Source organism: Anabrus simplex, chromosome 5 (assembly GCF_040414725.1).
Source record: "Anabrus simplex isolate iqAnaSimp1 chromosome 5, ASM4041472v1, whole genome shotgun sequence".
NCBI lineage: Eukaryota > Metazoa > Arthropoda > Insecta > Orthoptera > Tettigoniidae > Anabrus > Anabrus simplex.
Window position 1 is genome coordinate 396,870,020 of NC_090269.1, and position 25,730 is coordinate 396,895,749.

At 42.0% G+C, this 25,730-nt stretch overlaps 1 protein-coding gene across 1 annotated transcript in view; it reads left to right on the plus strand.

The window, feature by feature from the left end:
* Positions 1–4,815: 4,815 nt before the first annotated feature.
* LOC136874996 (venom allergen 5) overlaps positions 4,816–25,730 on the plus strand; it is a 42,012-nt gene continuing 21,097 nt past the window's right edge. Inside the window, exon 1 of the mRNA XM_067148713.2 lies at positions 4,816–4,912. The gene's annotated coding sequence lies outside the window, so the exon portion shown is untranslated. The remainder of the gene's footprint in view (positions 4,913–25,730) is intronic.

Sequence of the window (25,730 nt, forward strand, 5' to 3'; positions counted from 1 at the left end):
ATGTTTGGAGTTATTATTTGTACATTCTGATCACATTTTTGAATTCTGCACGAAATTTTGAATCAGATTAGCACATTTTTAATTAAAACCCCGGATCATGCATGTTCCCTATTTAAAAAAGAATGGTATTTCTGTATCGGCCATGTCCAGAGTAATAAGGAAAAGCACGTTTTACTTTTCCGTAATTGCTCTCTGTCTGTCTGTCTGTCTGTCTGTCTGTCTGTCTGTCTGTCTGTCTGTCTGTCTGTCTGTCTGTCTGTCTGTCTGTCTGTCAGTGCATCACGAAAACACGGCTGAAGAGAACTGAATGAAAATCAGTATGTAAAGTCGGGAAATGAGCCACTACAATCCAGGGTGTAAATCATTTTATTCACTTTGAGTGAAATTGTAGTTTACGGGAAGGCCTAACATTTAATTCTCAAATATTTGTGTTATTAGTGGTCCTATCGATAAATACTACATAACTTTAGTTATATACAATTGGATTTCCGATCATTTATGTCATACATTTTTACCGTACCGGCTATAACAGAGATATACATGAATGTATGTATATCTTTTTGCTAAGTCCATATCAACGCCGAGACACGAGAAAATGGGTAAACAGAATTTAATGAAAATCGGTGTATAGAGTCGGGGAATAAGAAACTACAGTCTAATCTATAAACAATTTTATTCACCCTGGATAAAATGGTAGTTCAGAGGAAGGCGCCTAAAATTTAATTTTTAAATACCTATGAACATATATACATGTTATTGGTCCTATCGAAAAGTACTACATAACAAAAGTTACAGAGAATACAATTTCCGATCATCTATGTTTTATTCAGTTTTACCATACCGACTATGATAACAGTGGCATTCCAGTGTTGGAAGAAAACGAAACGTGAAGGCCTACTATACCGAAAGCTCATAAAACTGATCAGCAGTTACATTACATTGACCATTGTTTGTTGTGATATTCTTTGTCTCTATGTTGCCACTCATACACGACAGATGGGATTACTGCTGCGTACGAAGTTATAACAGCCTGCCTGAATATTGGTGTCAAATAGCTGGGGAGTCATATAACTTTCTTCTTTAGCATGCCATTCCTCTGGTTCATACATTTTCTGATACTGCTGGTACGTAACACACTGCTTCATCATAGTATTGTCCGGCTCCATGGCTAAGTGGTTAGCGTGCTGGCCTCTGGTCACAGGGGTCACGGGTTCGATTCCCGGCAGTGTCGGGCACGGAGACTGGGTGCAGGTGCCGTCTTTATCATCATTTCATCCTCATCAAGACGCGCAGGTTGCCTACGGGTATCAAATCAAGAGACTGCACCAGGCGTCTCTGGGGGCCACACGGCATTTCAATTTATCATAGTATTCTAGGTATTCGGTCGCTACTCTGACGCTCTGATTGGAATAATCAGTGTGCACACTTAATATCGGTAATGGCAGAGGCTCATTTATGACCTAGTCTATTCCCAATTATAGCACCACAATTCACTAAATAACTCAAAATTCAATCCTGAAAAGAGCCGTTTCTTAAGAAAAGCTTTTACCTCTTCACTTTTATTAAGTTATACGTTCATTTTGTTCCAAATTGGCAGCGAAGAGATGGTTTCTTCTCTGGCTTGGAGGAAAAGTGGTCTCATATTCAGATAGTTCTTTTTCCCCAGTATAGTGAACTGAGATTTTCCGACTCATCGGGTACTCCTATTGAACAGATGAGTAAAAGGGCATAATTTTTGCCCTGGGACTCTACACTATTCGCCCCCCTCCCTCCCCTGAAATTAAAAAAGGGGGCCTGCCATTGCAATGAAAATTCCCTGACCCAGTCTTCACATAAGAAAAGACATTTGGTGACGTCTTACCCGTCGCGTTTCTAGGGTAACGTTAAGAGCTATGCAATTTAATACAATCTTACACAAAACGTGTGCACTACCTAACGTAGAATTCGGTATACAATGTAGAATACCGTAACGAAGCACGGGTAAATCAGCTAAACTCGTTAATATGATTAACTCAGTGAAGATCATCCCTTATATTAACAGGTAGGTACTTACAGTGATCCCCGTGAGGTACTATCACCCCATCAACAAAGTAATTAAAACTGAGAGGACTTATCCTCTTGGTGAAACTTACAACCTGACTTTTCATCCCTTTTATCATCATACCATTGTCTGTTGTTCGTCTCACAACTTTGCCTAGGTCTTTATGTAGTCGCTCACATCTTGCAAATTATTTACTACTCTACATAATATAACATCATCCGCAAATATCCTTATGTGTCATTCCAATTCTCTGGATTTCTTGACGAATATTAAAGCACCTGAATCCACCATCCAGGCTATAGCAGACTCGGCACTAAAACACTCGTTATCAATATCAGACATCACTTGTACGCATGCTGTAATAAAGTAGTGGCAACGTAGTCCAGACACTCGCAGGTGATCGGACATCGCAAGTAGGATATGGGAGAGGTCAGGTGGCCCTGTTGTCGATGTGTAGTGTGCAACACCAGTTGGGAGTGTTGTTGCCGTGTGGCGTTGAAGTGAACAGTGTCAATTTCACCGCTCTAAATCACGTTAACAAAAGGTGATCAGCGATCGTGGATTAAAATAGAGGTTACCCGTGGCAAAAATGTGACCGAGGATTGCGTGAAGCCTGTGGCAAGAATTCATTATTGTATAGGACGGTTGCTCGATGGGTCAAGACGTTTCGTGAGGGTCGGAATGATACTGCGGATTTACACCGAACAGATCGGCCTCCATTCCTCAAGATCAGACTGACATCGTGAGTGGTCTCGTTTCTGTAGACAATCGATGGACTGTCCGGTAATTACCAGTAGCGGTTGGTCTCAGTCAGCAAATGGTGGCACATACTGACGAAATGTCTTAACATGATGAAAACTGCGTCGCGTTGGCTTCCACACCAACTCACCGACGTAAAGGAATGGCACCGGTATGCACTGGCTGGCATCCACCTGGACAGATACCTCAACGAATGAGACGCACTTCTGCAGCGTATTGCCGCCATTGATGAGACGTGGGCACGAGTCTACGAGCCTGAATTAAAGCATCAATCGAATGAATGGCGTCGCTCAAGTTCGCCTCGTCCACAGAAATTTCGACAGGAACCCAGTCGGGTGAAGCTTATGCAGATTATGGCATACGATTATGAGGGTGGTATTCTTACGCATGCTGTGCTTGAGGGACAAACCGTCGACAGTGACTACTATTGCCGATTTCTGGAGTGACATCTGCGTCCGGCTATGAAGCGCAAACTTCCACCTTTATTGCGAGACGATCACCCCATTGTGTTGCATGAGAACGCACGTTGTCATGTCGCAAACAATGTCAAGCTCCTATTGCAACGGTGGCATTGGGAGATCTTGGAACATCCTCCGTACTCACCAGACATGAGTCCTTGTGACTTGGACCTGTTTTCGAAGTTGAAGGAACCCCTACTAGGCCGCCGATTTCCTGACGTGGCAGCGGTACTCCGCGCAGTAGGGCGCTTCGTCGCTGTCATCAACGGAGAGCGCCTTGCCATTTGTCCCCAACGGCTTCCTGACATTTGGCAAAAGGTAATAGACTTTCCGGGCGACCACATTGAAGGAATGTAATTACAATTGTACTTGTTAGTTCATTAAATATTGCGTTCTATCAACATTCCCATTACTTTATGTACAGCTCCCGTACTCCAGTATATTAGTGTTTGTGTTAGGTGTGTAAAAGTAGAGGGCAGAAAATCCAACAGATAACTCCAGTATTCTATATCAGACATGAACCGGCTTGCTAGAAAATAGCAATAAAACAGTAAAAGTATAAAGTTCATTGGGATAACTATCATTCTTTGTTTACTGATGAGGAGGACAATCGACAGGACGTACCAGTACCGTTTGATGATGAAATTGTGAGTTGAAAAAAGGATGTGAAACTAATAAAATATGAGACGATGGAGTAAGGGAGTAGTTTGAAGGCTAGAAAACTAGGACAATGTGGAGAAAACAAAATGCTAATATGATGGCAGGAGGATGGAGCGGAAATTGGAGATACTAAAATGTGGAGAATTTCGAGTACTTAGAGAATGAAATAAAGGAGACAAACCTGTCGATATTTCTTGTATTCCAAGATTGAGCCAGAAACACCCCACCGGACGAGTTGGCTGTGCGGTTAGGGGCACGCAGCTGTGAGCTTGTATCCGGGAGACGGTGGGTTAAAATCCCACTGTCGGCAGCCCTGAAGATGGTTTTCCGTGGTTTCCCATTTTTACACCAGGCAAATGCTGGGGCTGTACCTTAATGAAGTCCACGGCTGCTTCCTTCCCATTCCTAGGCCTGCCCTTCCTATCCCACCGTCGCCATAAGACCTATCTGTGTCGGTGCGACGTAAAGCAAAAAAAGCAGTATCACCCATTTCATAGTGACAGACTGAAGACCAATTGAAAAAATATTTGACTTCTGACTGAAGTTTGAAAAGTTTACAGTAGGAAAGGACGATTATTGTGTTCCAAATAAATGCATACCGTCTAAAAAGAAAGGTGGCCTATTAAGAAATTAAACACAGTTTCTGAAATTCTATGTAAGCTTTATTGTTATTGATATTTGCCTATTATATCCTAGTTCATCCCTCATAATGAACATTTCCAACAAGGTCACCAGCGTTGATAAAGATACGTAATCCTGTACTTTATTCTAAAAGCTTCCAAAGGACATACCCGATAAGTGGTTAATGTTGTAGAATTATGATAAAGACTCCAAGGGCATCTTGAAAAATAGAGTGTGAGTGGGTGAAGAGGAAGTTCGTGTAACATAAATTTTAAGGCTTATCTATTTCATTTTAGAGTATAAAAGAGCAGTGGATTTTGGAGTGAAGCACACTTGGCTTTCTTCAGTCTCATCACAGAAATTTCTACTGCTTGTAAGTAGACCATAGCTACAATATTAGTTCCTATTGACTGATAGACTTTCTGATCGGAACTCACTTGTGATAATAACTGGTCTGAAGGAAGCGATTCACATTCACATGCAACACACGACACATCCAGCACACATTTCAGGCTAGTATGAAGCAAAAGGTGTAAAATAATCCAGCCGGAGGGGCGAGATAGTCCAATGGTAGGTGTGTTTCTCACCGAGGCGGCTGCAATTCGGATCCCGGCAAGCGGATGCGGGTTTGTTAAAAGAAAATTAAGTTCCTGTTGTTCGGACTTAGTGTAAACGATCCCTTGGCTATGGTCGCGCTATCAACATTCACATAAATGTATAAGCTTGCTTTAGTTTTCAACCTCGTGTCGATAGATCTACTGGCACATAAATGAACTGCGAGACAAAATTCCGGTACATTGGCATCTCAGAAAACTGTCAAAACGTAGTTAGAGGGACATAAAATGTCATATTATTATTATTATTATTATTATTATTATTATTATTATTATTATTATTATTATTATTATTCCCTTCGTTTTGCCCGTCTGTGGATCACGTTTGACAATTTTTGCGGTATTTTTAGCCTTCTCTGCCTTCACCCTCCAACAGTATAGACTACTCTCATTCTGTCTCCTACTTCCTTCTTCTGTATGAGATCTTCCTTTTCTCACTAGTTTTTTCCCAGTCTCCTGGAAACCCCGGAACGTTTTGACGAGTTGTCTAAATCTGTCCTTGAAATAATCTTCCGGAACCCCCAATTTCGTCAAGTGGAGGAACTTTTGTGTACCTTTTCTTAAATTGTACCTACATTTAGTGGAAAATAAATAAATAAATAAATAATAATAATAATAATAATAATAATAATAATAATCTCACTTCTCGAAACAATCTCAGCTCTGTATTCCCCTTCCTGAAGAATTCAAACGATTCTCTTCATTAGACTGTTACTGTCCATCCTCAACAAGTGTCCATTATTATTATTATTATTATTATTATTATTATTATTATTATTATTATTATTATTATTATTATTATTATTATTATTATTCCTATGCTGGTGAGATGTAGTGTTTACAGTGCGCTGTGTCTTCTGGTATAGGCTATATAAAATTTGTTATCATTGACCTGTCTCAGTCTCATCCTTGGCTTTGACAATATGAAAGTGACTGAGGTCTGAGTGATGCTAGTAATACCATTCCTTATGCAGCCAGTCCCTATTATGAATGGTGTGAAAATATCGCTCATAGGGTCGGTTGGTGCATGCATTTCAGTGGGCTTGGCAGACTGATATGTAATAGGAACGGCTGGCTCGGTGAGGAAAGCAACGGGAAACTACCTCACTCCTCATTTTCCTAGTACGCCTCTTCAGTGACACCTAGGCTATTTATGACAGCTATTGGCGGAACTGCAGAGGATCAAACCAGCCTTGGGGCTGACTACCCAACATACATACATATATACATACATCACCCGTCGCGAAAATGCGGCCGCAAAATTTGCATTTTGCTGATGTTTATCATCAGTAATTTCAAAGAAATGCCATGCATCAGATGGTCTTCGTGACATTTGTGGTACAAATTTCTGTAAAAAAATTATTAAATTCCTTTAAATATTCCAAAACATGAATACCATCCAAAAATGGGATTAAATATAAAACTAATACCACAATTATTTTCTAATATACTTTGCATTATCTACAAAATACAACAAGCAGAGGAAATATAGACGCAAATTTAATAAGCACAGACTGAATACAGGTACAATACACTTACAAGGGGAGGCCACGACGTTCGGATCACGGACTACCTTCAAACTTTGTACAGATTTAGTAGTCCATTAGGACAACATAATGTGCAAGTAGTAAGGCGTACTACTAAGGCGTTCTCGAGAAAATTGCAAGAGAAATTTTCTCGTCGAATATGTACCGGTGCGTTGGGGTCATGAACACGAAACGGCGGTGGTCGAGTGGTTAGCGTTCAAGCTTATTCTTATTCTTATTCTTATTATATTTTCAATAAGCCAACGCCAGAAGCTCTTCTAACACTGATTAGTGTCATCCAAAAGAAAATGTGGCCAACTTAATATTTTCTCTCTGCAGTTACAGTATATAGGTGGTAGAACCCAGCAATCGTAAATCTAGTTGCAGACTTTCCTTCAGCTAGGTTCTAAGAACATAATCAATTATACGATAGCGAATGAATTCTGTCCTGTTGTTGTTTTTTTTTGTTGTCCATACAGTATGTACATGTAACAATTTCGAATTAGAAATGATGAGTCAAGATTTAAACTTAACTACTGTCACAGTGTTTTTTTCGTTTCGGATGTCAGTGTTGATCTCCAGAAAAAAGTCAACCTTGGTAAAATACGTGATAAACGAGCAGGCACAGAAACGATGTCAGTCTTCTGGCCGCAAATTAATAATAATTATAATTATTGTGACAATTGTTAAGCCAATTTTGAGTTTGAATGCTCGATATTCCGTGTGGCTGTAGTGTAATCTACCAGAGACAGATCAAAATTTCTATATCCTAGAAGTTTTACCGCTGGGAACTTGATGTACCAAGCAGCAATTTTCTTGTGCTACTTTGTGCTAATTATCCAGAATGTTTTTGTTTGGAGGTTTGATAACCTAATCACCCTCCAACTGTTTATTTCTTATTTTGGAGTTTTCAGCACTGTTATACATTTTATCTGTTTCTCAAATTCATCGTTATCAAATTCTATTCCACCAATAGAATTATACTTGACATAAAAACTATAAAACTATGCGTTTTTAGCTAAGATGTTAAACTTCAGTAATTCTTTGAATATACTACATTACTGAGGAGGTCTCCCTCGGGAGATGTTGAGGTGCGGGCTGGTGTGAGAAGGTGGCTTAACAAGGTAAAGGCACAATTTTCATATAACTATGTGAGCACTAATATATTAAAGGGAAGATTCCAGTGTTCCTCTTTAGCAGTTAACGTTTATGTCTTCCTGCGTTTACTTGGACTTTATATTTTCTTTTAATCTTAAAAAGTAGGTTTCTTGGCAGTCTGGACTTAAATTTAATCATCTCTAATGGGGATCGTGTAAAATGTAAGGACTTACGAGCGTGTACCCTCGTTTCCTTTCTTCTATTCTGTTTATGGGTGACTGAGTTTCATTTTTAAAAATTCATAATCCTTTCTTTCGGACTTCAGTTCTACTTTCCTTAGTCATCTAGTAAGATGGCTTATCTCTGCGTCATCCATCCTTATAGCCTGTTAGGTTTTTCTTTGTTCTTAAATATTGGAGTGCTTAAGAATTTCAGCCTCCATTATTCATATTTTGTTCTAGGCCTTTCTAGTGTACCTTTATCTCTTATTTTTATCATTCACTTTTCATTGCCGTGTAGTATGGGCTGTGGCCTCTGTTAACTTTCTGGAGCTTTCGATCCTTCTTCGTGTGTGGCTCACCTATATGATAAAGGTAGCGAAGGTATTACCTTATTAATTTTAAAACAAAATATATTTGCTGCTTCAAGTGTCAGTAGTGTTACGCAATTAATATCAACGTATAATTTTAAAATGAGCTCCAGGGTTCGAGACCCGTTCTATGTGACTTTGCTCAAGGAGCTACGGCTTCTTTCTCTGAACTGTATTTGTTCTATTTTCTCTCGGTTATGTAAAAGATAGTCTACCTTTATAACTTGTAAATTTATAAGACCTCCTGGTCTCCATTCTCTGACTGGCATATTCGAAATGGAAGTTCTCCACATATTGTAAATTTTTCTGAGCTCTCCTATTGTAAATTTCCGAACTTCTAATTTCCTTCTGTGATCTGTTAAACTTCGTGGTCATTGTCAAATAACCCCAGTAATAAGAAAAGAAGGAAATATTTTTATGAGCTGATACTACTGGCAAAAATTAAACTTTTGTTCATTCTTTGTCGAGCCATTCACCCTGACGCTTATTTCTCTCTCCGCACCACGGAAATCTCCGTAACAATTATAATGATGAGGCGGAAGAGGATGTTGAATTCGGCTATAGAGGTGCAAGAAGTGGACGAAGACAAAGACGTTTTCCATTTCAGCGTAGCCCTATCGAAATAAGTCCGTTTCAGTGCTTTTACGATCACTTTTAGAGTGTCCCATTTCAGGCTAAAATATCGAAACCCCGGCGTCTCTTCGAACCACGCAACAATTGGAAAGTCTTTAATTGCATAGGATAATGTAAGTATTATTGTTATTTGCTAGTGGTTTTTAACGTCGCGCTAACACATCGAAGGTTTTCGGCGACACAAGGATGGTAAAGGGCTAGAATTGGAAAGGAAGCGGCCGTGTCCTTAATTAAGGTACAGTCCCAGCATTTGCCCGGTGTGAAAATGGGAAACCACGGAAAAACATCTTTAGGTCTGCCAACGGTGAGATTCGAACCAACATCTCCCGAATGCAAGCTCACAGCTACGCGACCTTAACCACGCGGCAAACTCGATCGGTATTTAGTATATTATTATTTGACCCTAGTAATAATAATAGGTAATAATGGGCCGCCGAAGTGAAGCAAAACACTTGTAAAAATATGAATTTTATTACCCGCCATGAAGGCGAGAAATTTTGGATCAGTTCTTCCACATGTTGTGAGGCAGGAGGCTCTTGAGCCTCACTCCTCCATAGGCCTGTCTCGTCTGTAGTTAACTGGCCTAATTCTTCATCGAAGTCATACTTTCCTGAATAAAGTGTCGTGAACCATTACTTGCCCTGAAATACTCCAGAGTGCCAGAGTTTCGTTCAGAAAACGGAATCATTTGCATTGAATTAAATCAAACGCTACAAGTCTATCGTATAAAAGCCTCCTCACTTGGCAAGCGTCTGTGGTGGACTTTTTTTTGTATAGGAATGGGCGTTATATCGACTGCATAACCAAACCAGTCAATTGTTCATTTCTTAGTTTTCATAATTTTAGAGGCACGTTGGCAGAGAGATTACGTACCTGGTACTGATACAAAAAGTTTCACTAGAAAGACAGAATAGTCCCCTTTGTGCAAAATACCGGACCATGGAACAGTACCATATTATGAATCAAATGTTTGTGGAATAATAATTGGACCATACTGAAGAGAAATAACAATGTTGAAGAAATACTTCAACTTTCTTCCTCTCCGTGAAAGAACGAAATGGCTAAAGTGTTACTAAAAACCTTAAAGATCCTTAGAAATTCATCGCAATCTACCTTCCTTCAAATTGATCGATCTCAGATAATCGTGTTTTACATCCATTAAAACCTGTTAGCGTCCAGTTTGATTCTAAGCAGTGAAACGGTCTATTTTGTCGGAATATTTGGATTATATAAAATGGCAAGTGTTAGGCCGGAATTTATCCCGTTGTCGCGTTGTTTCTGGAACAACCCTTGCATCTGTCTATGACTGATATGCCCTCTCCGTTAATATTTCATGTGCTTGTACTTTCCAAAATAGCAGACTTGAATTTTATGTTATGAACTACGCTGATTAGCTATTGAATTAGAGATGGCTGCATTTTAGCGAAACCGTTCACATGGGATGAAATGGAAACCCTGGTACATCGACAACGTTCCTCATTAACTAACGATACAGGAACTTAACCATCAGAAGATGTCCACTCATTTATTATCCTTCAGCATTATCGCTGCCGCACTGTCCGATTGATTCAATGAAAACTCTAAGGACACGAAGATTCTTGACTGGCCCACATAGTCACCCGATCTCAATCCTACAGAACTCATCCAGGATGCTGTCGAGAAGGATGTGTGCGCCCTAGGTTCTGCTCCGAACTATCTCCGTGCATTATGGGGGGCTGTGTAGCGAATGTGGATCAGTATGGCTTCCCAATGCTTCTAGTGCCTTGTGGAGTCCACGTCTCGCCGCATTGGAACCGTCATCAGGGCGGTGCTACACACTACTAGCCAAGTATCTCTAATTCAATTTCTATCAGTGTAACTTACCAAAAAATGTAGCGTTACAAAAATTTTGCAAAGTTTGGGCTGAGAAGACTTGGGAGAAACAAGACGAGCTGTCAGTGGAGAGATGACGTGGAATGACATTAGTAGACGAATAAGTTTGAGTGGTGCCGTGTTTTTAAAAGTAGGAATGATCGCAATATGAAGATAAGGTTGGAATTCAAGAGGACAAATTGGGGCAAATATTCATTCACAGGGCTCAGACGGCAGCGCGTCGGCCTCTCATCGCTGGATATCGTGGTTCAAATCCCGGTCCCTCCATGTGAGATTTGTGCTGGACAAAGAGGAGGCGGGACAGGTTTCCGGGCACTCCGGTTTTCAATGTCATCATTCATTCCAGTAACACTCCCCATTATCATTTCGTAGCATTTATCAATCATTAAACAATCACTTTGGGAGTGGCGACCCCATCGTATATATGGTTCATTCATTATATCCCTGACCTGTCTAAGACTGGAAAACAGGCTTCAGGTTTCAATTTTCATTCGTTCATAGGAAAGGGAGTTAGTGATTGGAATAATTTAGCAAGCGAGATGTTCAATAAATTTCCAATTTCTTTGAAATTGTTTAAGAAAAAGCTAGAAAAACAATATATAGGAAATCGTCCTCCTGGGCGACTGCCCTAAATGCAGATCGGTAGAGATTGATTGTTTGATCGGTTCTAACAAATATATTTGATATGTCTGCCTCTGTGGCGCAGTGGTTAGTGTGATTAGCTGTCACCCTCGGAGGCCCGGGCTCGATTCCCGGCCCTGCCACGAAATTTGAAAAGTGGTACGAGGGCTGGAACGGGGTTCACTCAGCCTCAGGAGGTCAACTGAGTAGAGCTGGGTTCGATTCCCACCTCAGCCATCCTGGAAGTGGTTTTCCGTGGTTCCGTGGTTTCCCACTTCCTAACTCAAGGCCACGGCCGATTCCTTCCCTCTTCCTTGTCTATCCCTTCTTCTCTTCCCATCCCTCCGCAAGGCCCCTGTTCAGCATAGCAGGTGAGGCCGCCTGGGCGAGGCACTGGTCACTCTCCCCAGTTGTATCCTCCGACCCAATGTCTCACGCTCCAGGACACTGCCCTTGAGGCGGTAGAGGTGGGATCCCTCGCTGAGTCCGAGGGAAAGACCATCCCTGAAGGGTAAGTAGATTAAGAAGATATTTGATATACTGTGTAATGTCAATACAATACAGTAGCCTGTCTCGCAGAGATCACCCATTCACTAATCATAGGGCGAATATGATTATTATACCAGCGGGAAGCGATATAAATCCTTATCAGGGTCATCATATTTCAGAAATGTGGATTTATTAGGTTAAATTTTCGCCATTTCCTACCGTGTTTATTCACAGGTAATTTTCTTTATCTTTGTGCCAATATTTTATGATTGTCAGCTATTTCGTATATTAATTCCTCGATTGTAAGTCAATTTTATTTGATTGTTTTCATACATTTATGATAAATCTACATATCATCAGATCGTTGAATAAGCGTGAACATGCAATCGCCAGAAACTTGTGGGTTCGCGGGTGAGAACTGTGTTGCACATGTGGATTTGGTCCTGTTTTACGCCTGGGTGCACTTCCTGACGCCAACCCTACTTGGAGAAATCACTATTGCGTATTTCTGTGGTGGTTGGTAGTGTTCTCTGAATTTGAAGAGGAGAGTGTTGAGGCAAACAAAAACAGCCAGCCCCTGAGCCAGAAGAATTAATCACACGATATTCAAATCCCTCATCCGGCCGGGAATCGAATCCAGGACCCTGTAAACCGAATGCCTCAACGCTGGCCATTCAGCCAATGAGTCGGACTGCTTTCTAAAACCTTTATCTGCAGTTATTTTGTTGTAATAACTTCATATAAAAAATAGGGCTGAAATATGTCGCAGGTTTTTTTTGTATTATTTATAAATATTCGCATCACATTGGCCGGCCACGTGGTCTACGATAGCGCGGTTGCCTTTCACCTAGAGATTCGGAATTCGATTCCCAGCCAGGTGAGGCATCCGAGAGCTGGGGTTCAAGGTCCACTCAACCTACTTGATTACAATCGAGCAGCTATCTGACGGTGAGGTGGCAACCCCAGTCTACAGTAGAATGCCAAAAATAACGGCCGAGTGGATTCGTCGTACTGACCATGTGCCACGTCGTAATCTGCAGACTTTCAGGCGGAGTAGGTCGTTTGGTAGGCCAAGGGCACTGCCTGCTTGATACGCACCCGGTGGCTGCTTATTCTGCCTGCTCATTCCAAACTCAAACGTGTAACCACAGCCGACTGGATCCCTCGCTGCGCTAGGAGCTACTAGCTAGAGCGACGCATTGAGTCGGCCGTGATGTAACACGACTTGCGAAAAATCCGCCGCTAGATGGCAGCACCAAATGGCCCTAATTATCACGGGAATACAGGTAGATACGCACACAAGCGAAGTTGAAACTCGGAAAATAAAGTAGAAAAGGGGAAGAGTTTTACTCATAAAGTAGTGCTCTAGAGATTTATATCTTCAGCACTTCTCGAAAAGCAGGCTTCGACGGACATAAAATCTAGAAACTTCGTCTGTATTATAGGGGAAGATCTGGCAGTACCGGACTGCGTGCAGTATCGGACAGTGTCACTTTCTGGGAATCGCCACAACATTGCAGCACCCTTCAGTAAGTGCTTATTGTACGCGCAATTTTTAGTGATAGAATTTTGTACGGTGATAAGGAGTAAGGAGGGAACACTACCGGTTTCGGTAGTACTGCCAACTGAATGGAAATGAAATCTGAATTTAATCGATAATATAATCGATCGATATGAATTTTTGTAAACCTTTATTATCTTACGCCAACAACTGTGTCACACACAATATATATAATACTAATATAACATTTCTCGATGCGAAACGTGTTCCTAGCATGAATTCTATAGTTTAGCTATGCTGTGTAAACAACAACAGTACGAGTAGGTAAAGTGTAGACCTACGCCAGATGTCGCACAGCGACCATAAGCTATTCTTAGTTTGTGTTTCAAAGGTTGCCTATACGAATCTCGAAGATAACCGAAGTCGACCGATTCAGCACTAGGGTGTAAATCTATCGCTAAAAAGTGCGCAGATAATAAAAGCTTATTGTGATGGAAGCGTGTGGTCGTCATTTTGAGGTGGTTACTTAAGAAGTGTACTTGTGGTGTGAGATTTCGTGATTTTGTGCTCAAGTGTCGCTGTACGAAGATAACTTTCTTGGCTAATAACGTCAGCATAGGTAAGTGCAATATCAATTAACGTACGGTTCATCAATTACTATTGGTTAGTGCACAATTGAGTGGTATAATATCCCTGTAGCTTTAATACATTCAGTTTCCTGACGCATAAACTTTAAACGAATGGGTCGGGCAGTATCGGACAGACGATTGGCGAGCAGTATCGGACATGAAGCTTGTAAGTTTTCTTGCCGACTATAAGAATTTTCTATTTTTTTTTAGCTCAAAATGGAGAAGAAACGTGGAAAATGGACAGAGGAAAATATGAAAATGGCCATTAATGAAGTAAAAAGTGGAAACAGAAGTATCAGGGAAGCAAGTGAACTCTTTTCTGTTCCCAGAAAGCACATTAGGCGACAGGGTAAAATTAATTTCTTCCGGAAATGAGCTTACTTTGAAACCTGACTTGGGTAAATTCAAATCTACTTTTCATGAAGAACAGGGGGACACACTGTACACGCATGCCAAAATGCTGGACAACCAACTAATGCCTCTCAACAGAAGCGAATTTCTAAGATTAGCTTATCAATTTGCTGAACAATAACAAATTAATCACTAGTTCAATAAAGAAAAGCGAATGGCTGGAAAAAACTTTTACTACCGGTATTCATTTATGAAGAGACATCCCGACTTGAGTTTAAGGTTCACAGAATCCACGAGTTTGCAACACGCTATCGAATTCAATGAACAGCAGGTGAAACGATTTTTCGACAAACTCATTGAACTGATGGAAAAATATTCATTCAAACCATCGATGATTTTTAATGCTGATGAAACTAAAGTATCTGTAGTGCATGAAAATCAGTTGAAGGTCATTTCAGTGAAAGGTAAGAAACAAGTAGGAAAGTTGACTTCTAGCGAACGGGGAAAGAACATCACCGTTCTGTTGTTCATTAATGCTTCGGGGGACCAGTTTGTTACTCCCTTATTTGTTTTTCCACGGGTAAGAATGGACAGTGAACTAACTAAAGATGCTCCCCACGGTAGTGTGTTTGATGCGCAACCAAGTGGCTGGATCACGAAAGATGGATTCCTTAAGTGGATGAGAGCTTTTTTCTGAAAGAGTGAATGCAAGTGAAGAGAACCTGGTGCTGTTGATTGTTGATGGCCACTGTAGTCATAAAGATTTAGAGGTGATATTGTTTGCTCGCTCCATGAACATCCACATCTTGAGTCTTCCACCACACACTATCCACAGACTGCAGCCTCTGGATAGGGTTATGAAATGAAATGTCGTATGGCTTTTAGTGCCGGGATATCCCAGAAAGTGTTCGGCTCGCCAGGTGCAGGTCTTTCTATTTGACTCCCGTAGGCGACCTGCGCGTCATGATGAGGATGAAATGATGATTAAGGTTAAAAACCCCGACCCGGCCGGGAATCGAACCCAGGACCGTCTGAACCGAAGGCCAGTACGCTGACCGTTCAGCTAACGAGTCGGACGATAGGGTTATTATGAAGCCCTTCAAAAATGCATACAATGAGGCGTGCTCTTTGTGGATGAGGAAGTACAGTAATTTGAAAATCTCGCTGAGAGACATTTCTGGACTGGTAAATGCTGCATTTACCACAGTGTGTCATATGGATCTGGCTCAGTCGGCATTCGCTTGTACTTGTATCTATCCGTTGAACCCCAATATTTTGAGTGACTTGGACTTTAACTCACCCCCCACTGAACTGACACCATGTTCGTCTGAAGTTGCCCGTACATGCCAACGTTCTACCTTAGAAACATCACCCGAACCACAACCATCAACTTCAAAACATGCTGTAACTTTCAATTCCACGCCTTCCTCTTCAAGACCCGTCTTGTCAGTACCAAAGGCCACCACATCTCTAGAGATAGGCCTACATAGTTCCTCTTTGTCCCCAAGTGAAAACCTAATTCACAACATCTGTCCACTTCCAAGTGCTAAGAGTAATTTCAACATACGGAAACGGCGTGCGGACCAAAGTGAAATTCTCACTTCAAGCCCTTACAAACTCCTCCTCGAAGAAAAACAACGAATAAAAGGTGCCCATTCGGTGCAGACGACTGTCAAGTTCAATGTTAAATCCAGGAGAGAATTAAAAGGAAATATTCAGCAAGTAAAACTGCAAGGAAAGCGCTGAAATTTCACACTGGAGACGACGAAACTGATTGCATCATCTGCGGGGAAAATTTCGCTGAGGACTGGATCCAGTGCAGTTTATGCAAGGGTTGGGCTCATGAATAGTGTACAAATCTTGAAGGAAATGAACTTTATTATAAATGTGACGTGTGCAGTGTGAAATAATGTAACAGTATATAAGAAAGAACACTTCTTTGAAAGCAGACTGTCCGATACTGTACGCCATGTTTTTAAATCTTTAAGATTGTTATGTTTCCTAAATTACTGATAAATTGCTTTTGTTTAATGTTACTATGTAAGAGTTAAACAGCAGTCATAAGGTGAATAATAAGGTTCCTGAAAATCGGTTATTTGTTTAATTCCACATTAGTCTACCTTTTTAACTCGAGCATTTGCTTAGGTGCCCGGTACTGCCAGACCTTCCCCTACTTCTCTACTTTTTTAAGGGAAGGTTTCATAGTTTTGGCCACCACAGTTTGAGACGCTAGTTCCTGGTGATTATTTTTAATAACACACTTTAAATGACTCGAAGAGTTCATGCTGTACGGTAGAGCAACCCCAACAAATTCATAATTAAGCCAGTAAATAGCGGCTGGAGATATCGCAGGCAGTTCCGATTGACTGATCAAGTTCATCAATAGGGATGGATTAACTGAGGTGTAAACATTATGCATGCACGTACTGCATTCAGTTTCTTCTTGGATTACACACACCAAATAACCACACACACTAATGCCTGCAAAGTTGTTACCAAAGTGGCACACACTGATTCAGGGGGCTCATGAATATCTTCCAGTAAGTCAAATACCATTGATTCTGTTTAGTCAAGTCTGGAAGAAGATATTGAGGCAGAAAATTGTGAATTTTGCTAGCACCATCGGTGAACATAAAAATACCGGATTTCAGAATTCTCATTATGGAATCCTGAGCAGCCCGTGAATCAGTAATGTGACTGCTCTCTCTTCATTTTTATAGCCCTAAACATGGCCTCGAATGCATCTCCTGAAAGGCCTTTGTCAACACATAAAAATATAATGCTGTAGAAGATGAACAATGAAAGACAAAGTAGAGAAACTTCTTCCACTGCTTTTCCCACACCTGTGTCACCCATAATTATGTGGATTTTCTCCTGTTTTACGGCCGAATGCCATTCCTGACGCCAATCCTATACGGAGGCATGTAATTATTATTGCGTGTTTCTATGGTGGTTGGTGGTTTGGTGTTTTGTCTGCATTTGAAGAGAAAAGTGTTGGGAGAGACACAAACACCCAGTCCCCGAGCCAGGAGAATTAATCAGATGCAATTAAAATACCTGTCCTGGACGGCAATTGAGCCCGGGGCCCTCTGAACCAAAGAACTCAACGTCAACCATTCAGCCAAGGACTCTTCAGCAAGTCTTTTTTAATTATTATTGGGAGCTTAGGAGCTTATTGTATCTCTTCAACATATTGGCAGAAACTGTTGCATGGCTGAACCACACGACTTACTTCTCCATCACCAAATTCTTTGAACATATGAGTACTTGTTCTATGTTTGTCCGTCACAAGATGAATAACGTAGAATCCAGCTTTCAAATCCTGCTAACCGGGTGAGTTGGCCGTGCAGCTGTGAGCTTGCATCCGGAAATAGTGGGTTCAAATCCCACTGTCGGCAGCCCTGAAGATGGTTTTCCATAGTTTCCCATTTTCACACCAGGCAAATGCTGGGGCTGTACCTCAATTAAGGCCACAGCTGCATCCTTCCCACTCCTAGCTCTTTCCTATCCCATCGTTGCCATAAGACCTACCTGTGTCGGTGCTGTTGTAACCAAGGTTGAAGTTTACAAAACACAACTTTTATTGCTTCACTTTATGATATTTACACAAATAACTGAAATTTATTTTGAAGCAAAAAGGAATATTGAATCTTGAGAAAAGTCTGTCTTTATACAATATGTACAGGTTTACAGTCTTTATATACACTCCTATCTTGAAAAGATAGTCTTTGTGAATTGACACGTTGATAGTCGAGAACTATCTGGCACACTAACATGAATGTCTTTGAGAGTCCTTGTTTGTTGAAGTGCCTGAATTCCTAAAAAGCAAGTTCAATTGATTGAAGAAATTCCACCTAGCGAAACTAAGGGAGCTTGCATACATTAGGGAATGAAAATGGCTTGTAAAAGAATTACGGAACATAGGCAGCGGAAACAGGTAAGGGAGCGGTGACCAGAGGTGAAACCTCGTACTGCCAGAAATTCAGTCCACCTGGTCGAAGCACATTTTCAAGAGGAGTAGCCTCCGTGCTCGACGTAGGGTGTATTCTGGAGCTGGACACCGGGGCAAGTGGGCAAGTGAGCAGGCAGGGAGCTCCTATTTATAGTACACTCGATGGTCAGGCACGCGCACTGAGGGCTGCGCGTCGAAGCTAGCAGGATGATACACAGGCGCGCGTGCAGCTGGCTGGCGGAGCGAGAAGGGAGCGCCGGACATACAACACCCTCCCCTCCTAAATACGCCGGTACGGCGTGAAACGGCGGCGGCGCTGGCGGCGACTGCGATGCTGGGGCGGAGCTGCTGATTTCTCTGTTGTATTGTCCGGAGCTGGAACTGGGCGGAGTGGCGCTGTCTCGTCCTGAAAGGAACCCATTGTTATTAAATGATCTAAAGCTCGTTCAGCAATAGATTTATCGGGTTTAGCAATAGCATCAATAGCTGGACAGGGGCGGTAGCGCAGACGTATCTGATCTTGATGGCGGCAGATACGTTTCTCCGTAGTCTGTATCTCGTATAGACGATGACCCAAAGATCTGCAGATGACTCCAGGTATCCAGAGTGGGTTGGATTTGAATGTCCTGGTGTAGACCTTGTCGTTGAGGGAGAACTTCGTTGGTGATGTCTTATGCTGGGCCGGAAGAGGCTGTAACAGAGAAAGTAAAGTTCTGTGAGGTCGTCCATGGAGCTTCTGTGCAGGAGTGATCTTATCAGCGCCGGGTAGAGTTCTGTAGGTGTTTAAGAGTTGGAGCAAGGCTTGGTCTTTAGTTAAGCCTGAAGAGACAGCTTTCTTCATACTTCTTTTAAATGTTTGTACGAAGCGTTCAGCTTCACCATTAGATTGAGGGTGAAAAGGTGGTGCTAGGATATGACGAATGCCATTATGTGTACAAAAGTTCTGAAAAGCAGTAGCTGTAAATTGAGGTCCGTTGTCCGAAATGAGTACTTGCGGTAAACCTTCTGTAGTAAAGATTTTCTGGAGAGCACGAATGGTAGCTTCGGTTGTAGTAGTCGAATGCATATCCACGACATATGGAAAGTTTGACAGTGAATCGATGACTATTAACCACATGGAATTGAGGAAAGGACCTGCGAAATCGATGTGAACTCGTTCCCATGGAGTAGTAGCAGGAGGCCATGAAGCAAGATCAGAAGACGGGGCGGTCTGATTCGTTTGACATTGCTCACAATGACGTATTAGCTTTTCGATGGCGGTATCAATACCGGGCCAGTAGCAGTGTTGACGGGCGAGTTGCTTTGTTCTGGAGATACCCCAATGGCTTTGGTGTAATAATCCGAGAACTTGTTTCTGTAGGCTAAGTGGGATAACCACTCGGAAGATGGTGCCTGCTTCTAGTAATACAACTCCGGCACGAGTCGTGAGACGATGCTGCATACGATGATAAGGTGCCAGGTGGGCAGGAAGTGTGCTCTGAAGAGGCCAACCGTTGCGGATGTAAGTACGTACAGTAGCAAGTGTACTGTCCTTATCCGTAGCTTTAGCTATGCAGGTAGCATCAATAGGAAAACTGGATACAGTATCTTCAAGTTCTATGTCCAACTGAAGACATTCAGATTCTTGAGAATCAAAGGCAGTATCAGGACCAACGGGTAAGCGGGAGAGGGCATCAGCATTACAATGCTGGGATGTGGCACGATATACAATCTGATAGGAATAATCAGAAAGGAACATGGACCATCGTTGAAGCTTTCTGAGGGAATTCTCTGGGATCTTATTACCAGGATGGAATAAGTGTACGAGAGGCTTATGATCGGTAATGATCAGGAAATGGTTGCCATAGAGATATTCATTGAAACGGCGAATACCAAAGATTATGGCTAAAGCTTCTTTCTCTATCTGTGAGTATCGACGTTGATGGTCATTAAGTGTTTTCGAAGCGAAGGCGATGGGGCGTTCTTGTCCATGACGATCCTTCTGGGAGAGAACGGCACCGACACCGTAGTCTGAAGCGTCAGTAGCTAGCGTGATGATCTTGTCGGGTTGAAAATGAGTGAGTTGTATAGCTTGAATTAAGGCGTTGTTGATTGTTTTCCATGCCTGTTGGCATTGCGGAGTCCACTGAAACTTAACACCTTTTTTACGTAGAGCGTTTAATGGAGCTGCCACTGTAGCGAAGCGTGGAATGAACTTATTATAATAGTTCGCTTTGCCTATGAAGGACTGAAGCTGCTTGAGGTTCTGAGGTGCTGGCATGTTTACTATCGCTGAGACATTCTGTGTACTAGGACGAATTCCATTCTTATCAAGGATATGTCCTAGGTAGTGAACTTGAGGCTGAAAGAAGGTACATTTAGCGAGATTCGCTCGTAGGCCATTGTCTTTCAATTTCTGGAGAAGGAGGCGTAGATTGGTTAGGTGTTCCTGATGATCTTTTCCAGTAACAATAATATCATCCAGGTAGTTAGCACAACCGGGAATGGAGGCGGTGAGTTGAGCCAAATAGCGCTGAAAAATAGCCGCTGAGGATGAAACACCGAATGGGAGCCGCTGGAGCTGTAGCAGTCCTAGAGGAGTGTTGAGTGTGAGAAATTTCTTAGATTCTTCGTCTAAAAGTAGCTGGAGATATGCTTCTTTAAGATCAACTCGAGAGAAGAATTGTCCACCAGAGAGACGACGGAATAAGTCTTCTGGACGTGGAATAGGAAAGATATCTGTGTCGAGTTGTGCGTTGACTGTAGATCGAAAATCGCCACAAAGTCGAACATTACCATCAGGTTTCTTGATTACCACGAGTGGAGTAGCCCATTGACTAGAAGTAACTGGTACAACAATTCCAGTTTGTATCCATCTTTCTAATTCTTTCATGACCTGGTCTTGAAGTGCTAGGGGTACTGGACGTGCCTTGAGGAAGCGAGGCTTAGCTCCGGATTTCAGCTGTATGTGAGCTGTATAGTTTTTTGCTGTTCCGAGCTGAGAGTCGAAGACTTCAGGAAACTGCGCTAGGAGAGCGGTAACGTCAGAAGTAGGATGCAATGTAGATACGACGTTAATGTTGTCATGTATCTGGAAACCAAATAAGTTAAATAGATCCATGCCCATAATGTTTGATGCAGTGTAGTTGTTAACTACGAGAAGAGGAATGGCCTTCGGAATTCCTTTATAACGAGCCTGAAGCTTGATTTGACCTTTGATGTCAATTTTCTTCTTGTTAAATGTCACGAGCTGGATGTCAGCTGGAGAGCATGAAGGTGAACCTAAGTCGTGGTAGGTAGTCAGGTTAATAATAGAGACAGGAGATCCAGTGTCTAATTGAAAATCGACAGATCGATCAGAGAATGAGAGAGGAATGATGATTTTGTGAGAATCCTTTGTGGGAAGAATAAGATTGATCTGATCAACTTCCATGTCTTGGCGGGGCTGTATATGCTTCCGGCGTGCTGCAGTAGTCTTAGCAGGGCGGAGCGAACTTTGACAGACAGTCTTAATGTGTCCAAGTTTATTACATCGTTCACAAGTAGCTTTGAAAAAACGACAGTCACGACGTTCATGATGCTTGAAACAACCTCGGCAGGAAGGCAGGAGTTTCGAGGTGCTTTTAGAATTGGGCTTCCGTGTAGCATTACGAGAGGGAACCTGGCGAGAATGCTTGGTGGAGAGCGCCTTATCCGTACGGTTCACTGTAGCAGAGGACTTGCGGGCCTGAGGCGAGACTTGTGCAACTTCGTGTGGAGAAGCTATGGCTGCGGCAGTCTTGGTAGTAAGCTCATAAACCGTAGCAATACGCTGGACGTCTTCTAAAGAAGGGTTGCTCTGCTTGACAGCGTCAAAACGTATTTTGTCTTCAGGAGTATGTAAAATTATCATGTCCCGAATGAGAGAATCAGTGTAGGATGAACCACAACCGTCCTTGGAGCAGATGAACTGGCAGGGTTTAGCTAGACCACGCAATTCAGTTATCCATTCAGTATGTGTCTGATGGGGTTGCTTTCTGCTCTGAAAAAATTTATAGCGAGCTGCCACTATGTGAGGAGCTATGGCATAGTGTTCCGTGAGACGGGCCAAGAGCTGCGTGAAGGGTACCTCAGATAAGTGTTCTTCCGGACTTAATTTACGTAGTAATTCACACGTAGCATTGCCAACCGAACTAAGAAATAGTGCGCGGCGGCGTTGATCATCTGTGACAGAATGGCAGATGAAATGCTGTTGTAAACGGGCTAAATAAACTGACCATTCTTCCTTAGCCGGATCAAAAGCAGAGAACGGAGGAATAGCTGATGGCTGTGTAGAGACAGAAATAGCTTGAATAGCCTGAAGTAATGCTGCCTGTTGTTGCTGCATAAACTGTTGTTGTTGCTGCTGTAAGGCTTGGAAGACCGTAGCAAGTTGTTCCGCAGTAGCCATTGCGAGATGCGTGCAAGAATAAGTAAGGTAAGCTGTGTGTCAGAACTGGTTGGAGTGTCGGTGTTGTTTAGCACGTCGCCGTAGAGTTGACAACTGGGCCTGTTGAATTGTAGTGTCGTGTTTACCTCGTTGCTATAGTGTTGGCAACTGGGGTCGAAGAATTGTAGGCTGTTGCTTTTTTACCTCGTCGCCATAGAGTTGTGTTGTAACCAAGGTTGAAGTTTACAAAACACAACTTTTATTGCTTCACTTTATGATATTTACACAAATAACTGAAATTTATTTTGAAGCAAAAAGGAATATTGAATCTTGAGAAAAGTCTGTCTTTATACAATATGTACAGGTTTACAGTCTTTATATACACTCCTATCTTGAAAAGATAGTCTTTGTGAATTGACACGTTGATAGTCGAGAACTATCTGGCACACTAACATGAATGTCTTTGAGAGTCCTTGTTTGTTGAAGTGCCTGAATTCCTAAAAAGCAAGTTCAATTGATTGAAGAAATTCCACCTAGCGAAACTAAGGGAGCTTGCATACATTAGGGAATGAAAATGGCTTGTAAAAGAATTACGGAACATAGGCAGCGGAAACAGGTAAGGGAGCGGTGACCAGAGGTGAAACCTCGTACTGCCAGAAATTCAGTCCACCTGGTCGAAGCACATTTTCAAGAGGAGTAGCCTCCGTGCTCGACGTAGGGTGTATTCTGGAGCTGGACACCGGGGCAAGTGGGCAAGTGAGCAGGCAGGGAGCTCCTATTTATAGTACACTCGATGGTCAGGCACGCGCACTGAGGGCTGCGCGTCGAAGCTAGCAGGATGATACACAGGCGCGCGTGCAGCTGGCTGGCGGAGCGAGAAGGGAGCGCCGGACATACAACAGGTGCGACGTAAAGCAACTAGAAAAGATATGAAAAAAAAAAGAGCAATACCTACTGAACCAGGAGGAAATTTCATTGCCTTGTAATGCCTTCACCATGAAGTAGGCAGATGGAATCGTAAATTTCTTCGTCAATCCATGAATTACGAAGCACAGCAATTTGTTGGCAAGTTGAAGGTTTATTCCAATTTCTTCTTCATAGAATCCCTCCATTTCGACAAATCCACAGAATCTGTCCTCTTCATTATTATAGAGGAGCCACTCTTTAACTGCCATTTTGTTGCAAATAAGACAGATCATTCTGTTTGCAATGTTTCCTTTATTAGCGGTCAAATACCTGCCCCAAACTTTGCTCCTGGAGACCTATTTAATGTACTACGAGAAGGTGACTATATTAATTCTGATCTCTGTCCATATTTGTAATCTTTCGGAGAAGCAATCCGCTAACAAGTACAATCCCATATGATACATTACTGAAAAGAACTACAGTATTAGCCTATTTTCCGCTATTTCATTCTGACAGCAGTGGGGCCATTTGTTGCTCCCGCCTACCGTCAGTATTTGTAAATGCACTGTTTCATTCAGTGCCATTTTAAATTTTGTAATAAGCAGCCAATGGATGCAGATCGAGCAGACAGTGGCGAAGGGTCACACTCATACCTTTTCTCTGTTTTTACTGGATATATATTTTCCTTCATATTTTTTAGTTATTATTTCATTTGCTCATTTAAGTCACTTTTTGTGGGCTTTTAGGTTATTTTTGGCAATTACTAGGTCCTCAAAATATGGTCCCTGGTCATAACCCGCACAAATTGTACAAAAACAAACTTATTTCTACCACATTTTCTCAAATAACAAATTCAACTGTCCACAGAAGGCAAGATGTAAGCAGCGACAGGCTGCAAGAATTGAGCTTGCATTCCGGAGATAGTGGGTTCAAACTTCACTGTCGGCAGCCCTGAAGATGGTTTTCCATTTTCACACCAGGCAAATGTTGTACCTTATTTAAGGCCTTGGTTACTTCTTTCCCAGTCCTAGCCCTGTCCTGTCCCATCATCCCCGTAAGATCTGCCCTGTGTCGGTGTGACATGAATCAAATAGCAAAAATAGAAAAAGAAAAGCTATATACCACAGAATGGAAATATACCATCCAGTAAGCCTGATGCAGAACATAGAAAATTGGAATAACCACCCTATTCGGAGCATAGGGCATGCACGAATTTCCACCACCAGACTCCATTTTGCACCATGACCTTGATCTCAGGCCAGATCTTCCCTGCCTTCTGTATCTATGCTCCTCCTCCAGGTATTAATCGGTCTGCCCCTTTGTCTTGTGCCTTGCGGGTTCCTTTCAAGTGCTTGTCTGGCAATGTTGTTCATATCGCATATCCACCTCCACTTCCTGTGGCGCATCTCAATGCCGATGGATGTTTATTTAGTTCTTCTCCACAGCACTTCATTGGAGATGCCCTGCGGCCACCATATCCTCAGGATGTTCCTCAACCTTCTGTTCACAAAATTCTGAAGGCTCCTGATCAGTACTTGGACTTACAGATTTTGCAACTGAAGCCCTGGACAGACTTCATAATCATATTAGGAAAACACAGTTTAGCATTGGTGTTTAGTTCCTTAGATTTCAAAATCAGTCACCAACTTTCTGCGAGAAGACAGCACCAGTAGAAGAACAACAACAAGAACAAGTTGGTTTTATGGTATAGGTCGTGGAGTAGAAAGTGAGTGGTAAGGAAATTATGGATTCAAAAGCTAGTACTGGCAGCCACATGGTTTCTCATTTTTTCAACCCTACAGGGGCAGTGGGGATACTTGGGGTTAAAACCACCCTACCATGGAATTTTTACAAAAAGAAATTGACAGAAACTGACAATAAACAATAAACTAAACAAACATTCAGAGACATAACTGTAGAACTGAGAGACCTGTTCAATATATTTTCTAAGAAGCCTCAAATGTTGGATATTAGGTTGTAAATTGAACATACCATTCACTGTAAAACTGTTTGTATTTTTCTT